This window comes from Adiantum capillus-veneris, chromosome 25, assembly GCF_014529385.1.
Source record: "Adiantum capillus-veneris isolate H3 chromosome 25, ASM1452938v2, whole genome shotgun sequence".
Taxonomy (NCBI): domain Eukaryota; kingdom Viridiplantae; phylum Streptophyta; class Polypodiopsida; order Polypodiales; family Pteridaceae; genus Adiantum; species Adiantum capillus-veneris.
The window spans coordinates 87,907,702-87,925,736 of NC_140955.1; the positions used below are offsets into that span (position 1 = coordinate 87,907,702).

The 18,035-nt window shown below is 48.5% G+C and overlaps 1 long non-coding RNA gene and 1 pseudogene across 1 annotated transcript in view; one reads left to right on the forward strand and one right to left on the reverse strand.

The window, feature by feature from the left end:
* Positions 1-18,035, forward strand: part of LOC147425228 (uncharacterized) — a 78,965-nt gene that overhangs the window by 16,235 nt on the left and 44,695 nt on the right. The window lies entirely within an intron of this gene.
* On the reverse strand, positions 13,383-15,588 carry LOC147425229 (uncharacterized; annotated as a pseudogene).

An 18,035-nucleotide genomic window follows, 5' to 3' on the forward strand; every position in this document is an offset into this window, starting at 1 on the left:
AGGCTGAAAACTGCGAGAATCCAACTGCTGAATTCTGCGTTTTTGCTACTGCTGAGCTGGCGTTTTTGACAAGGCGGAAAAAACGCTGAATCTGCAAGTGATGCTGGTGTTTTTGTCAAGGCTGAAAAACGCTGCCTGGGAGTATCTGATGAGGTTGGAAAACGCTAGGCAAGAGGACTTGTAGGCGATGGCTTGCTGGGAGGAAACGCCAAAGGGAAGGAGTGGATGGGGAGGGTCTACTGATGAGGGGGGTACTGCTGAGAAGTTGCCTGTTGAGCGGGAAGCTCCTGCTGCCTCTTCTGCCAGAAAGTGCTAACTTGGGTTTGCTTATAGATTAACTTAGCAAAATTGCCCTACCTACTTTTGTTGGAAAGTCACTTAAAAATAATAAGTGAAAATCCCAATAAATAGGAAAATAGGCTAAATGCACTGGAAAATTCTCTTAACTGATGCTAATGGATTCTGATGGGAATTCCGATGATCATGCTATGTGCAACCGGAGGATATATATCTATGCTAAGTGACTGGGCATGCACGGTCTACGAATAGACTCACAAAAGTGCCAGATCACTGCTAATCTAAACTGATTGAACTGACGGGAACCCTGCTATGGTGTAGCTTGTCCACGAACACATAGGGTTGGGATGTGTCACGTGACATCCCCTCCATGCAAAGTATCCATTCCGCTTCGGGTGACCATACACTGAAGTCTTGGGTTCTTTAGTTCACGAGGAACTTGGGTTCTTGTGGGTCTTGGGTTCTTGGGTTCTTGAGTCTTGAGGGTCTTGAGGTTTTGGAGTCTTGAGGTTCTTGAGGTTCCGGAGTCTTGAGGTTCTCTAGGTTCCGGAGTTTTGAGGGTCTTGAGGTTCTTTAGCTTGCAATCTGTGCTAGAGAAGGATCTTTTCTTAACTGAGCTCTTCTCTTTCCGCGGGCGCACCCCTTGTGGCGGCCTTGCGCTCATACCAAGGTTGCTTTTTCCCACCTCACGTCGATTGGCCGGCCGCTAAGTGCACGGTCGGCTCTCAATGAGTGAAAAGAGGCACAAGGGAAGGCGGGACAAGCCCTATTTTCTTGGGTTTCCTGTCACTCTTCAAAAACACGATTTCGACACGCCCAAGATAACTTGGGTTACGTGTGACTGCAACAAGCAAAAGAAAATAAATTCTTGTGGTTCTTTTCTTGAGTGATACAGAACACTGCCAAAGCTCTGATACCAATGTAAGGTGCAGCGGATGTGAATGATGAACTTTGCTCAAGACGAGTGCTCCGAACTGTGCTCAAGGTTCCTTTTACTTACGGAAGGGAGAGCCTTCCATTCCTTTAGTGAGAGAGTGCAATGGACACAAACAAAGTGGTGAACACTGTGAATGAAGGTGCTGAGACTCAGAGATAGAGAGGAAAGAATACAACACCCGGAAGTTGTCAAACCCTCCTCCAAGGGCCCCACTCTCTATGGCAAGAGCGGTCTACTATTGATTGCACAAAACTCTACAATGCTTTGGACTTGCCGACGATGTCGACGACGAGACGGGTTGAAATCTGAAAACGCTAAGGGCTGAAATCTGCAAATCCTTATCTGTTGAATTCTGACTCCATGTCAATGATGACGACGACACGCTGAAAATGCAGATGCTGAAATCAGCGTTTTCCGGGCTGAATCTGCAATCCTCGCTGATCTGACCGTGCGGCCAGGATCTACTTCGAGAAGGTGAGATCTGCGAGGTTTGGGACTTCTAGTGCGGTGTCTTGATGCTGAAAACTGAAAACGCTGATGCTACTTGTGGTTCTGTCGCGATGAATCTGCAAACGCTAGGTGGTCAGGCTGATCCAAAAACGCGAGGGCTGAATCTGAGTTGTGCAACAAAAACGCTAGGCTTCTACTGGAGTCTGCTACTGCCGGGGCTGATGTGCAATGCAAAAACGCCAGGGCTTGCTGTTGATGAAAAACACTAGGCTTACTGTTGGGGAAGGTCTTGCTGAGAAGGTGCCTCTTGTTCCTGCTGCCTCTTCTGCCAGAAAGTGCTAGCGCTAGGGTTTCTTTTATACTGGCTGAGTCAAATTGCCGTACCCAGTTTCCCAACAAAAGTCACTTAAAAATAATAAGTGAAAATTGGCTAAAATAGGGAAAATAGGTCTATGCACGGTAAAAATGCTCCTGATGGAAATTTGATGATCATGCTGTGTGCAACCAGAGGATATGCATCTACTCTTAAGTGTCTGGACATGCACGGTCTGCGAACAGACTCACAAAAGTGCCAGAACACTTCCTAATCTAGCTGAACTGAACCCATGTCATGAAGTAGCTTGTCCACGTACACATAGGGTTAGATGTGCACGTGACATATGCAACACACAAGCATGCATATTTGGCACACGCACGGACCCTGTGATCATATTGGACCAAACTATTTGAAGAGTATAGGACTACCGATTGGATGTAGCAACATGGCCCTTCAATAGAATGTTCCCACATGTAGCTGGTCTAGACTACCACTTCAGCCATCCTTTCTGATGCAATGTAATGAAAAAGTCTCCTCTACATACTAGAAATATTCCTCACTATGGCCTCATAATGATGTAATGAGGGCATAGTCAAAAACTAGGTATGATGACCTATGCATGCATGTATGCTACATAGAGATGTTTTCTTCTTACTTCCAACAAGCTGAAATGCCATGGATGCATGTGGATTCCTTTCACCACATACCCCCACCTCATTTCCTTCCTTCCTGCCCGATGGCAAAGTAAACTCCACCTTCTTTTGAGCAGAGACCAGCTTTTCTTCGTGCTGCAAAGTAGGCACATAGGATGGTTTGGATGTCTTCAATGCCAGGGCCTTTCCAAGCCATGAATTTTCATCGGCAATGGAGGAACAGGTGGAGGTAACACATCCAATGAAAACTTCGTACTTGCAATAGATTTCTTAGAATGCTTTATCCTTACTTCAGTGCTTGCACACACGGTGCTTGATTCTATGAGGGATATCGTCCACAATTTGTCAGCCATTGTTGCAAATCGAACCTTTGTGTTGGCACCACATTCATCACTAAAATTCTTTGTTTCTTGAGGTAGAGCCTTGTATTGGGTTGGAAGCTTGAGATACCGAGGGGCCATTCAGGCATAGATGAAGAGGATGACTGTGTTATTTCCAAACGATTTCAGCCTTGAAGAGTATCACCATTAGAAGGCCGTGTGACTGTCACGTGACACATCCCAACCCTATGTGTTCGTGGACAAGCTACACCACAGCAGGGTTCATTCAGTTCAGTCAAGTCTAGATTAGCAGTGATCTGGCACTTTTGTGAGTCTATTCGTAGACCGTGCATGCCCAGCCACTTAGCATAGATGCATATCCTCTGGTTGCACACAGCATGATGATCGGAATTCCCATCAGAGTCCATTAGCATCAGTTAGGGGAATTTTCCTGTGCATTTAGCCTATTTTCCTATTTATTGGGATTTTCACTTATTATTTTTAAGTGACTTTCCAACAAAAGTAGGTAGGGCAATTTCGCTAAGTTAATATATAAGCAAACCCAAGTTAGCAATTTCTGGCAGAAGAGGCAGCAGGAGCTTCTTGCTCAACAGGCAACTTCTCAGCAGTACCCCCCCCTCATGACCCCCATCGCCATACCTCCCCCTTCTTCAGCGTTTTCACAGATCTCCCCTCACCTTGCAAGTTCCCCTTTGTGGCGATAGTACCCGGCGGTTCAGCACAAGGCCTAGCGTTTTGCTTACAAAAAACGCCACCAAATCAGCCAGCGTTTTTCTCACAAAAAACGCCAGCCAACAGCAGATTTTCAGCGTTTGTTTTCAGCATCTCAGCGTTTGTTTTCAGCATCTCAGCGTTTTTGATCTGCAGTTCAGCCCCTTGAAGAAACGCAGATTTTCAGCCTCAGACTCCGTAGCAGATTCCCCCCAAGTTGGTTGCAGATGCTCCCCCATTTTCAGCCATAAAAACGCAGCCAAAAACAGAGAATTTCAGCCACCAAACAGTCCCCGAATTCAGCGATTAGAAGATCCCAGATTTCAGCCATCAAGTCGTCGTCGTCACCACCGTCGTCGTCGTCGGCATAGTCCCATTGCATTCGCATTGTACACCTTTGTGCAATCAAAGTAGACCACTCTCGCCGACGAGAGTGGGGCCTTCGGAGGAGGGTTTTACAACCTCTCGGGTGTCGTATCTCTTCTCTCTCCTTCTCTCAGTCTCATTCACTTGCACGCACAAGATCCACCCACTTTGTTCGTGATCATAGCACTCTCCATAAGACGGAAAGCTCTCTCTTTCCCTAAGAACTAAAAGGAACCTTGAACAATAAAGATCACTAATCTTGAGAAAATACAACATTCATTCCGCTGCACCTTACAGTGACTTCATAATTCTCCTGTTGAGAATTCATTCTGCTGTTATGTTGAACCATCAAATTTTCCTTGCCGCTTTTCTCAAACCGGTCCTGCGAAGGGACCTCGACGCAGCCTTTGTCAAAAGCTAAAATCCGATTTCAGCCTTGAAGAGTATGCACCATCAGAAGGCCGTGTGACCTCATAATTCTCCTATTATGTTGAACCATCAAATTTTCCTTGCCGCTTTTCTCGGACTGGTCCTGCAAAGGGACCTCGACACAGCCTCTGTCAAAAGCTAAAGTCTCTCCCTCCCTAGGACATGGAAGATGGGTTTCAGCTGAATTGTGCTCATTTGAGGTCAACAATCGCACATGCGGATTTTGAGATGGTGATTCACACTCTTCCATAGGAGAAACACTGCTTTGAGTAGAGATTGACATATCAAATCTGCTTAAAGCATCATAAAACTTAAGCTCATCATCTTCAGAGCAGCAACGCTCCCTCAACACACTTCAGATACATTAAGCCTCTCTTTCATATTGTGTACTCGAGTAGATGAATCTTGACTTGAAACCTGAGGGTTACTGCATTCCACAGGCACGAATCATTTGCATTCAATTCCTTTGGGGACATGGGCCTATCAAAGTCCGCACACCCTACCGAAATGTGATAACGTCACCTAAAGAGTTTGATGTAAGAAGCTGGTTGAATTATGGACTTGATGCAGAGGTTGAGCGAAGGCCTAGAATTCAAGTGGGTAAGGCTTTCTAGAGAATTGCCAGCAAGTTGCAAAGCTTTTGTTCAGGTTTGTAGCACGTCTGTGTATTGAATCTTGAATGGTAATAGGGGTGGGAGATCTTGTGGTGAAGGTTGAAGATGATGTCGCAACAAGAAGTGAATCATTTTGGGTTACGGCCTTCATGTGCCAGGAGGAGGATGCAAGCCGTCAGCTTTGGCTAGAATCTTCACAGCCAAGCACGACATCTTTATATACCTAGATGAATCTAGGATAAGCCGAGATTCACCCTTGAAGGAAAGTGCAAGGTATAGACCCCATAGTTACCCGGAACGGGAATGGGAGGGTTCCGGAACGGGACGGGAATGGGGAGGAGGAGGGGGGGCAGGAACGATCCACTAAAGTAAGGCTTGAATTACCTCCATTCAGCTTAGTCCCAAATAAGCTCCTAAACAACCCCAAAACCGCCCCCAAATCTGCTGCTCTCAAACTGCACCAAATATGTTCCCCAAACAACCCCAAAACTGCCCCTAAAAGCCCACTTTTTTGCCCCCAAATGCCTACTTTTGTCCGTTCCGCCCCGCATTTTGCCGTTCTGCCTCATGTTCCGTCTTGTTCCCCCCATTCCAGACCACCGTTCCGGTTACAACCCGTTCCGGAACGGTGTTCCCTTCCCATCTCCGTTTCCGGAACGGGACTCGTGCGGAACGTTGTTTCGGAACGTTTGGGCTGTGTTCCCCCCGTTCCCTGTTACACTGATAGACCCATGGTAGTCACCCACAAGACAATATAACCATCAGCTCCAAGAGCCCTTAAGGTCATAGGCTTTCGAGATGCAGGCATAGGTTGGAGAAAGCCACATTGGGCATATATTGCAATCAACACATCCAAGTGATGACATTTTAGAGAAGAAGCCCATGAAGAACTTCTTGTCCTTTCATAACCGCACCACATTTGGCATACATATCGACCAAAGCACTAGCAAGCACATCTTTCTCCAACAGGTTCTGACGAGCAATGGTGTCATGAATTATTCAACCATGTCAACGTCAGCGTAAGGTCACAAGCCTTCAAGATGCAACCTGGCCTTCGACTTGGCGTGTTGCGTAGAGCCACATGCCTTCAAGATGCACGCGTATATGATTGCATCGGGGCCCTCGCTTTGCGCCCGCTGAAAACAGCCTAGAGCTTTCTGGCCTTGCTCTTGTTGTGAGTATCCCACTATCAATGCACTCCAAGAGACGACATTCCGGATAGGAAGCTCAAGCACTTTCTTTGCCTTCTGAAGTGCACCACATTTGGCATTTATATCGTCTAAGGCATTGCCAAGCATGACATTTTTTTGCTACAGCCCGGACTAACAATATCAGAGTGAATTTTTAAGCCCATATCAGCATCCTGCGTAGAGCCACATGCCTTCAAGATGCATGCGTAGGTGATTGCATCTGGAGAGAGGCCCTCGCTTCGCATCTGCTGAAAACAGACTAGAGCTTTCTGGTCCTGTCCCTGCGGGGCAAATCCTGCAATCAAGAGAGAGGCCCTCGCTTCGCATCTGCTAAACAATAGACTAGAGGTTTCTGGCCCTGCCTTGTGGGGAAAATCCTGCAATTGGTGCATTCCAAGAGTGCACACTCCTGACAGGAAGCTCCTCAAGAAGTTTTGGAGAGAGGCCCTCACTTCGCGTCTGCTGAAAACAGCCTAGAGCTATGCCTTCAAGATGCACACGTATGTGATTGCATCAGGAGAGAGGCCCTTGCTTTGCATCCGCTCAAAAAAGCCTAAAACATTTGGCCTTGCTCCCGTTGCACATATCCCGCAATCAACACTCCAAGAGACGACATTCCGGACAGGAAGCTCTCCAAGCACTTCCTATGCTCTCTCAAGTGCATCACATTTGGTATACATATAGATCAAGGCATTGCCAAGCATGACATTTTTTTGCAACATACCAAGACTAACGATATCAGAGTGAATTTTTAAGCCCATATATTAGCATCCTGCATAGATCCACATGCCTTCAAGATGCACGTGTCACAAAGGGGAGCGCACACGAATAATCAACAAGCTGGTTGAGGGAGAAGTTCGACAGAGTATTTGGGACGTGAAGATTGGCTGGTGTCACAAACTGCTGACGTGTCAAAGCCTTGAAGAAGGGAGCCAACTTGCAGATGTCGGCCGAGGGGCCTAAACCCTAAGAAGAACAAGTAACAGAAGAAGAAGTCCTACCAACTTACGGGGACCCCGTCCGATGGGGCCCCAAGTGACATAAAGGATTAAAATAAAGCAGGACCCACACACACACACGGAAAAGGTTGGCAGGGCAGCTGATAACGTGGCAGTTGTACAAAAATTCCAGAAATTGCGCTGACATGATGATGTGGCAGACTGTACGGATTTCCGCGTTTTGCGCTGACTGCTGTACGGAATTCCGTGATTTACACTAACAGCTTTTTGGCATTGCTTTTGGACCAGAAGCTTTTGAGTTTGAAGGCTTTTCATGTAAACTGCTTTTCATAGGCCAAGGACCTTTAAGTATGTGCTAAGGTCTCATTCTTTGGCATGCTTCCTAGAGAAGGTGCAGAGTCTCGAGTACCGGCTTGGTAGTGTGTTGATGCAATATAAAGAAATATCGAAAGGGGCGCCAAGGTTTGGGGCCAATACTCTCTGGGGTGGAATTCCGCCACTCCGTGTTGCGTGTCGTCTCTCTCTCTCTCTCTCTCTCTCTCTCTCAGTTCAGTTGTTATTGAAGTGCTAAAAGTTTGTTTAGTCTGTTCTTTTCTATTCGCACGTGGTGCCCTTCTTGTGACAGTGGTATGAGAGCATCAGGCGTGTGCTTTTCTAAAAGCATACCGGTCTTACAAAAGAGCAGACAGAGCTATTGGAATTTTACTTGAGGTATCTTCGGCCTCTGACCCCGGACTATTAGCCACTTCCACCCTTACTTCGTTGCGCATCGGGCGCAATCCCGTCTTCATTGCTCTGTCTTACAGGGCATAAGCCATAAAGAACCCAAGACATGGATTCAGCAGAATATTTGCAGTTTCTGCTCAACGAACTCCACGACATTCTTTTGCGGCATCCTCAATAGAATCTTCCGATGCTGCAAAGTTTTAACAATTTTTGAACTACATGTTACCCCCTCTGATACCCCAGGTGGTACCTCCTCCGGCATCAGAAAGTACGAGAGCTTCCAACCGGCAAACTTCTCAGTTGTCTTTTTCGATCGGGGGAGTCTTCAGGAATATGGTGCAACCATCTGACCCTGATCCAGTGCCCCCACCTCCACCACCACCACCGCCACCAGGCTATAGTGGTTGGAGCCCATATGGATACCCTTATTATTCATACCCGGGATATGTGCCTAACTAACCCAAAGATTTCAAAGATGGCAGCATGACAGTCAAATTTTTCACTTTTTCCGGGGTGAAAGATCTCAAGAAAGCATTGCAGTTCTACAACAATTTGACAACATCTATGCTTTACAGAAGAATCCAAGATTTCTCGAGAAGCGGGATTCCTTAACGATAATGCTATGCAATGGTGGAGTTCAATTGCGACACAACCACATGCTCCAAGGACCTGACAAGGTTTCAAGACAGTTTTTGCACGTAGTTACATGACTTCTATGTTTGAAGTCCAGATTTTGGCAGAGTGGGGCAACTTGAAAATGCTTGCCACCGAAACCATGGACGAATATAACCAAAGGTTTCTCGACATGTACCTTCCGGTGTCCTTCTTTAGATCTGTTCCCTTGGAGGCCCAATGCGAGCGATACACCATTGGACTACCATCACCATTGCAGGAATATTGTCTATCCAAGCAAGTCTCCACCATGCAAGAACTTATGGACCATGCCGCAGTCGGCTACAAACTGATGAAGGGAAAGCTAGACTTTACCACAGAAGAATCTCCGGCCACTAACCACACCTCTCGCCAACAAAGAACAAATTCTCGAGAGTCTTGTGAAAGTCAACCACAAAGGCCTCGTTTGACACCTCAACAACGAGACACCTTACTACAAGAAGGCCGATGTTTTGGATGCTTTCAAACAGGACATAACTATTTTGGTTGTACCCAACGCACTGACAAACCTGCGGAGCCGACTCCCGCGTCGACGGTCGACAGGAACCCAACACCATCTCCAGCCAAACGAGCTAAACCGGCCATTGGATTAGTACTTGACATCTATGGCATACGCCTTGAAAGTACAAATGAATTGTGTCAAGCATATGGCAAAGTCAACGGTTGAAAGCCCTAATTTTCTTTGACCCAGGAGCTACAGAGAACTTCATCCCTCCATAATTTTTGAAGCAGATGGACTTTGATTATGATGTAGAGGGTGGAGAAATTGAAGCTGAGCTAGCCACAGGGCAAACTCAGAAAGTGGTACCACTCATTGGTGCTTTTCCAGTGACTATCCAAGGTTATCATAGAAAAGCTGATTTCCACATTACGAAGTTGGGCAATTGTGACGTTCTACTAGGCATGCCTTGGCATGACAAGAATGATGCGATTCTCCAGGTTCGGAACCGAACCATCACCGTGATGCAGAAGGGCAAGCCAGTCATCCTCAAAGTTCAGTTGTTTGAACAAAACCTTGAATTATAGTTAGATACTTTTGAACTTTGTTTGAGAAAGTATGGTTTGAAATTTGTTTGAAATGGATGGTATTCATTTTGAACCTGTCTTGGTGCCGATTTGAAATGTTTGACTTTGGTTTTAATACTGGTTTCAATGATTGGTTATTTTACTCCCAGGTGGAGGATGAGAAATGATGTTTGAGAATGCTTGTTCATACTCATGGCCCGAACCCTTGTAGTTATGTACGGGGGGAGTATTGAATAATTGAAATGTGCTGCTTTTCCTCATGGCCCGGACCCTTGTGGTTATTTACCGGGGGGGGGGGGGAGGGGGGGGGGGGTATTGTTGTTGTTACTTATGGCCCGGACGTGCATGGTTATTTACGGGGGGAGTATTAAGAAGTCTGAGCAGTGGTTACTCTCAACACCTCCAAACGACCCAGACTGCGGTCTGGGGGGCATTTGGCTGTAAAAGACCTATATATCTCATGGCCCGGACCTTTTTAGGTTGTTTTGCGAACCGAGCCATCCCTGTCTGGTCTCGACTGATTGTTTTTAAGGCGTGCGTGTATCCAGTGATTTGTTATGGCGCGGAAATTATGGGGGCCCACGACCAGCGTGTCCTTCACTCTCTGCAGCGCCTCGTCGCCACCGGGATGCGAATGTTACTCGGAAAGGGAGCAAGGTCAACCTTTGTGGGGACGACAACTCTCCATCACGAGTTCAACATACCACCCGTACCTGCCTTTTGTGAGGGACAATGAGCGCGTGCCTTTGACAAGTACCGCTCGGTTTCATCTACTTGGATAGGCTCCTTGGTAAACAAGAAGCCTAAGAACCAACCGTTCAAGAAGTGGACTTGGACGACAAGAACCGAGAATTGGATGAATAAATATATCCCAGCGGCTGACTTCAGCTTAGTACGCTACCACGCATGGGACAAGTGGGACGAGAGGCATTCGTGCCTGGCGTTGGAGCCCTATAAGGAGGCCGGTTATGAAAAAACACGTGGATACCTGCTGCAGCTCAATAGGAGCACAGTAGTTACTAGGAAGGAGGAGAGAATGCTGGCTCTCGCGAGAGTAGGTGGGCTCAAACTGGCTGATAGTTATATGCGCGGACACAACATTTGCGCGCTGTGCTCCCAGTTAGAGGGTCGTTCGCTTTCGCATTTGCTGGTGAGGTGTCCGGCGACAGATGATTCTAGGGGGAGATGGCTAGACCAATTCAACTCCGCCTTCAACGATCTCGACCCTTCGTTGGACCTTGAAGAAAGGACCGTTATCCTCCTTGGTGGGGAGGCTCGCAGGAAGCGGCTGCCCTTCTGGGTACTCCGTGATCCGCACTGGAGGGACGGAACTGCAGGGCACGTGCCTGTGGCGAAGTTCCTCGGTGAAGTTGTACCCCGGTATCTAGGTGCTCTGCATAGGCGGATGGGGAGATAATGCTCCCCTTCCTATGCCGTTATTTTAATCTGATCCCCTTCGGGGGAAATGACGTAATTCTCCCCAAGCGAAGCCAGACGAGCTACGAGAGCGTCCAAGTGCCATTCCCCCCCAGGGGGGTCAACTTCACCTAAAAGGGGTTGGGAAATGCATAATGGGAGACATTACCAGCCTCAGCGGACGCCACTTGTGAGCCGACGCCCTTCCAAGCGGGTATGGCATTTCCTAGGGGAAAACCGTCGGGCTTCAAAGGCAGTTTAGTGAGGTGAGCGATAAGTTACCTGGAGGAGGTGACTCCAAAGGGAAGACCGAAGCAAGTCCCGCAGTACTTGGGCCTCTGAACAGAGGTACTTGGTCGCTGTCACGCCCACCGAAATGGGTCTCTCAAGGGAAAAGTCATCGCCCTAAGAGTGTAGATAATTCTGGCCTTCCGAGTCCAGAGGAAACTAGTGACAAAAGCGTCTGCCTTCGGTTTCTCGGGGCATAGTCCTGGTCGTTCTTCTTGTTCACCTTTTATGGTGGATAAGGGGAGCGGCCGGGCTTGCCCCGCCCGACTCCGAAAACAAAACAAAACAAAACAAGCTGTACGGAATTCCCTGATTTACGCTGGCAGCTTTCTGGCATTGCTTTTGGACCAGAAGCTTTTGAGTTTGAAGGCTTTTCATGTAAATTGCTTTTCATAGGCCAAGGGCCTTTAAATATGTGCTAAGGGCTCATTCTCTTGCATGCTTCCAGGGGTAGGTGCAGAGTCTTGAGTACCGGCTTGTACTGTGTTGATGCAATATAAAGAAATACCGAAATGGGCGCCAAGGTTTGAGGCCAATACTCTTTGGGGTGGAATTCCGCCACTCTGTGTTGCGTGTCGTCTCTCTCTCTCTCTCTCTCTCTCTCTCTCTCTCTCTCTCTCTCTCAATTTCAATTGTTATTGAAGTGCTAAAAGTTTGATTAGTCTGCTTCTCTTTTATTGGCATGTGGTGCCCGTCTTGTGAGAGCTGCCCCCCCCCCTTAAAGAGAATCTTTATTAGGGAGTATCTTTTTACAAGCACAAGTACTGGAGAAAATCCCTCCGTTCTAATTCCCAGACGTGATGGTCGTTCCTTCCCGTGAGGGAAATCCGAGAGACGAGCTCTCAATCTTTTTTCCGTCTGTAGTCGGAGTCGAGGCTCCACAGACAATTTCCAAATCCCATTCCCGAAATTCCCAAGCGTAGGACGAGGCCTTCCCGCTTCTCCTTCGCGATGAAGTACTTGCAAACACACACAAACACGGGACAACAATTCGTATGGCGAATCTGCAATTGATATATGTCGCTCTTTGATGGAAAAGCGACCTCCGTGCTCCGTAGTCTCGCGATCACTCGTGTCTTCTTCCCGACAGAGTCCTTCCCAACTAGCATTGGCATAAAACTGTCCCAGAGAGGGGGCGAGTGTTGCTTTTATAGGTTCTGAGGACAGACAGGAATAGCTGGTCTGAACCAGGCCAAAGATAAGAGAGAGAGAGAGAGAGAGAGAGAGAGAGAGATAGATAGATAGATAGATAGTTCTATTATCGTCCTGGGAGGTCAAATATGACCTATGGGACCAAATGAACATGTCACGTGGTGTGAGTGGAGTTCATAAGTGACTCTCGATGCTCAAAAATGGCTGAAATGAGCGTCGCAATAGAGAGTCCACATCGTGGTTGGGAGAGGAAGGTATGTAGGGAGAGCTCATGGCTGAATATATGGGGAAAAGAGGACCTAATGTGGTCAAAAGCTGAGCACTCAAGTAGTGTGTGGTACTCACTCTCTCGCACTTGACGAGGGCATAAGGTGCAAAGTCGATGACACTCCTCGCCAGTGCCCCAACGTCCTGTCTCGCAGCGTAGAGAATGGGAGCTAAGACGAATGAAGAGAGAGAGAGAGAGAGAGAGAGAGAGAGAGAGAGAGAGAGAGAGAGAGAGAGAGAGAGAGAGAGAGAGAGGGTTGGTGCCGTTGGAAGCTAGAGAGAGGAGAGAGAAACCTGTGCTGGCTTTTTGTTGCCCGTACAGAGAGCGCTGATCTTCTTTTTTTTTAATAAGCTTTTGCTTTATTTTTAATAGGCTTTTTAAAATTAAGCTTTTGCTTTATTTATTTTTCTAAATAGACCAAAGAGCATGAGTCATATATTGTGCTGATAAAACATCGATGGATACAAAATGAAAAGTGCATGTTACAAGGGCTTAAAAAGGACAAGCCTCAAGGATAACAAAAAGTACAAAGGGCTAGGTAGACTCTAGACTCTAGAGTGATCAATGATCATCAAACTCCGGAAGTGCTCGCCTGCTGAATCTCCATATCATCATCGTAGTCGAGGTTGTTAGTGACATATGAGGCCTCGCGAGGCTCGCAGTCCTCTAGCTCCTCCAAAAGTGTCTCGGCCATAGATGGATTCTCTAGTGCCATCTCCCACTAAGTGAAGGGATCTGCCTTGTGTATGACGCTCTTTGAAAGCATGCGCAAGTTAGCGCTCACAAACACCAAATCATTGGCCCTTTGGACCCCAAGGCGATTCCTCTTCTTAGAGGCAATGTGGCTGTACACACTCCATAGTTGCTCCAAGCAACTAGTGGTACATGCTTGGCTAAGGACACGAACAGCCAAGCGCTGCAAATGTGGGCCATCTCCTCCATAGTCCTCCCACCACAAAACTGAGCGAATCTTGCTGTGATCAACTTGTGCATCTACACATCCATAGGAGCCCTTCTTTTGCCTGTAGTGGAGTAGCTCATCTCTAATCTTGCGCGTAATGTCATTGCTAGGCTCAAGGCGCTCCAATGCAAGCTCCCATCCTTTGCTCACCTCCTTGTCGGTCTCTTGTTGACGCCTTCCCTGAAACTCGGGGTCAAGCGCATAAGTTGCCGCATGAAGTGGAGAGTAGTATCCATTCCACCTCGACTCACACAAGCCACAAATCTCCGCATACTGAATAGGATTAGGCACAAGCTTCTCAAGAGTCTCTTTCATCTGATCCATGGCTTCGCAGACTTTGCCGATGCATGGCTGCAAGCTATCAACAACTCGAAGTAGGTATAGAATAGGCTTGACCATGGCGTCAAGAGTCTTCACCTCCTCCCACCAAGCGAAGTCGTCGGCCCATTTTCGGCATTTCAATCCTGTTGTTGATGTAGACTCCAGCATGGCGTGGAACTCATCATTGAGAAAGAGGCCCCTTAAGGCTCCGCCACATGTAGACAAGCGGCCTAGCATAAGCCAATTGAATGCAAATCTTGTCTCTGAATATTTGAGCAAGGACAAGTGGCTCCTCATTGAGAACTCCTTGCGCACTTTTTGATGGTTGAGCACAAAGGAGACAATTTGAGAGGCGTCACTAATGGTGGGTGAAATCCATGACAAGCTCCCTATGTCCTTGAGGAGCTTGTTGAGGCAATGCGCCATGCAAAATGTGACATGGATACTAGGATACATGCCCTCAATGATAGCGTCGGCTGCCCTATTTGACACCTCTCCATCTGCAACCATACCTGGACATTCTCTAGGCCGATGATCTCTATGGTGCTTGTCCACTCCATAGTAAGCATCTCCGCGGCCTTGCCACTGTCGGATGCATCATGTGACTCCACAAAGTACATCCCCCCCCGAGAGTAGGCCACCACTCCGTGGATGGACCGCTTGCCCATCCATCTACAAGGAGAGAGACCCCATTGGTCTCCCACAAATCCTTTGTTGCTTGGGCCGCTTGCTCCACGGAAAGCTTCTCTTTGTCAAGGAAGGTGGTGCGAAGCCTCTCCGATGAAGGTGGCACATAAGAGGGGCCATATTCCCCTATTTTCGTAACCATGGTTCGAAAGTATGGAGACCTATCCACACAAAATAGAGCATGTTGTGTTATTTTGAAGAGTCGAGACCCCATAATGAAATACAAAATGGGAGGTTGCAATGTGCATATGCCATAAGTCACAATGGAAACTCACCGCAAAGCATGGAAGGCAATGTGGTCGTGGAAGAAGAATCGGGCAACCGACGTATCCACCTCTTCCTTCAATTTAGGATTCCAATTTTCGTTGAGGGTGCTTTGGCGATGCGCAATGGAAGCCCCCGATGTAGATGCATTTGTCTTGAACGCTTGAGAGGTGGAGCCAAGGTTGGCTTGCCTTTGCTCTTGCGGTGTCGCCGTGGCGGAGTGATCAACGGCAACAAAACGGTCCCTCTTGGCTGCTTCCGCGACCTCATACACCGTGAGCTTCTCAAGAAGCTCCAACCTCTTCTCGGGAGTAATACGTGGGCAAAACTTCACCTCATGGCTGGGTTCATGAAGAAGATGGGCTCGCACTTTGTTTGCACCACCCGTTCTCTTGTACGGGCATAGCTTGCATGTCCATGGTCTTGCATCGCCACCTTGACCACGCGCGGTAGAGTCGACTTCATCCCACCACGACCATGTTTGCACGGCGAGCCTCCTTCGAGAAGAGCTGGCTTGAGAAGTGGAGTTAGCTTGAGATGACATGATGGTGGAGAGAGAGTAGAGGAGAGCTTGTGTGGAGAGACAGTAGAGGAGAGCTTCAAAGTTGAGAGGGTAGAGGAGAGAGAGAGTGGGTAGAGAGACTCAAGGGTAGAGGAGGGAGAGAGTGCCAAGTGGGTAGAGAGGAGACTCAAAGGTAGAGCTCCGAGCCTCGAGGAGAGGGTAGACCGTAGACTCTAGAGGCGAAGCCGCGAAGCACCGAAGGTAGACCGTAGAGAGGAGAGGCTTGAGCCTTGAGCAATTTCCAATGAGAGCTTGAGCCTTAAGGGTGGCTTTTATAGCCTCCTCGAAAAAAGAGCCGTTGGGCTGCCAGCAAACCGTTTGAAACGGCTCCAAATTTGAATTAAAAAAAGCAAAAACCGTTGGCTGCCGGCCGTTTTCCGTCCGTCCCCGACCGTCCCATCCGTCCCGGGGACGGTAGCATGCCTTCCCACCTGACATGCGCCCAACCGACGGTTCCCGACCGTCCAGCCCCGTCCCCGTCTCGGTTACGGCCGTCCCCCGCCCCTAAGCCTCGTCCCGTTGGTTCCCTGTAACTATGCCTGGATCACTATCATCCTGTTGAGTGCAGGGCCTGCTGTGAGTGTGGATCAGGCTGCAGCACCCCAAGTGTAGTGTCAGGCTGTGGAGAGGACTGGCATGATGCATCAGCTGAAGAACCCGAAGCCAAACTTGCTGTGCCATGGGGTAGTCCCACAAACAGTGATGTGACTCTCTAAAGAATGACCACACGTTGCACATGCTGTTGAGAAACCGTTGTGCACCAACTAGCTCCCAACTGCTATAGCCCTATGTGCAACAAGCCACTGAAACATGGTAACTCTTCTCGGTTGCCTGCTGTCCCACAATCACTCCCAAAAGCTTGACAAGACACAACCGGCTCCCAGAAGCTTGACAAGAACTCGGCTGAGTGACCCTTCTCTTGCTAGTGAGTTGCTGCAGCTGAGCGAGCCTCGCTCCGTGCGGCCAGTGTGTCACCCAAACAAGTTGTGTACTGGAAAAAAGGAATCCCTGGGTGATCAGCTAAAGAGAAAGGATCCTGCCAGAACCACTCTCCTGGGTCCCATTGCACCTGGCCAGAGGACGACTCTCCCAAGCCCAAAGCTGCCAATGTCCTGACTCATGATCTGCTGGGTCAGGATCTATGACCCAAGTCCTCCCATAGATGCCCACAACCCGGAGCCTTTGAAAACATCACTCTGCAACCTGTGGAGCCTCTGCTGAGACTCTGTGAAGGCGACCCTCTCCCTGAACCTCAAAGAACATGTGGGGTACTGACTCCCAGCAAGCTCGAACTGCAATGAGAACCTTAGCCACGTGAAGGCTCCCATCCATCTTGGAGCTGCTACCTCTATAGGGGTATGCCACTCAGGTGGTATAGCCTCTGTAATGTCTTGACACATGCTCTTTGCACACTCCTCATGCCTCGTAGTTGAATGCTCTGAATCTCCTCGGGAAGGCCTGAAAACTGTAGTTAGTCGCCGAGAGTATGGGTTGGACCCTCTACCATGGGACCTCAGGAAACGTGAGGCTTGCTACCAACCAGGTGGCCTGTGTGTGTGCTAACCATGGGGTTCCAAACAAGAGACTGCCTCAAGCGCTCCTCCATGCAAGTGGGCTGATGCTGCTCTAGGCCACTCCTCAGCTGCTCCCAAGACCTAAGCAGGCTCGCAGCAAATCGGTCCTCCAACCTCCTGCTCATACCAACTGTGCGCATCTCTGTAAAGATCCAGCTAGTGGACGGGCTCCAAGGGCTGCCTGCATGAGGGACTCGAGCTTGAATCCGGTGAAGCAACAGCTCCTTCGAGGGCTCCTCCTCTGGAAGCAGTCCTCTGACCACAAGCTTCTCAAGGAGGGCTCTTCTTCGTTGTGCTGGGTCGGTTATCCCCAACCCCCCGTGAGAACACGGTAAGGTGATGACTTGGCAGGCTACTTTGGCTCCGCTTGACTGGGTGTCACGCCCTGATCACAAAAAATTCATGATCAGCCTCTCCAGCCTGCTGATGCAGGAGCTCGAGAAGATCCACCAAGATGTGATGTACCTTGTAGTAGCCAACAATACTTGGTTGGCCACTACAACTTTGTCAACCAAAGAGAGCCGTGCCGAACTCCAATGAAGCAGTTTCCTCCTAATGGAAAGGAGGAGGGGAGCAGTCTGTTGCTGTGGGGACAAATCCATGCCAACCTGACAAACCGGATAGCGTACAGAAGTCCTTGGGGGAATCCACCTGAAGCCCTCACCCAATGACCAATCAAGCGTAGGAGCACTGCCAACCCAGAAAGCCATTGTCTTCCTCCAATTGATTAGTGCTCCTGACGCACAACAAAACACCTCAAGAGCGTGCTCACACCTGTGCAAATTAGCCACATGGCCCTCCAAGTACATGGCTGAGTCGTCAGCAAACTTGGCGTCAAGTAGCTTGTGGAGAGTG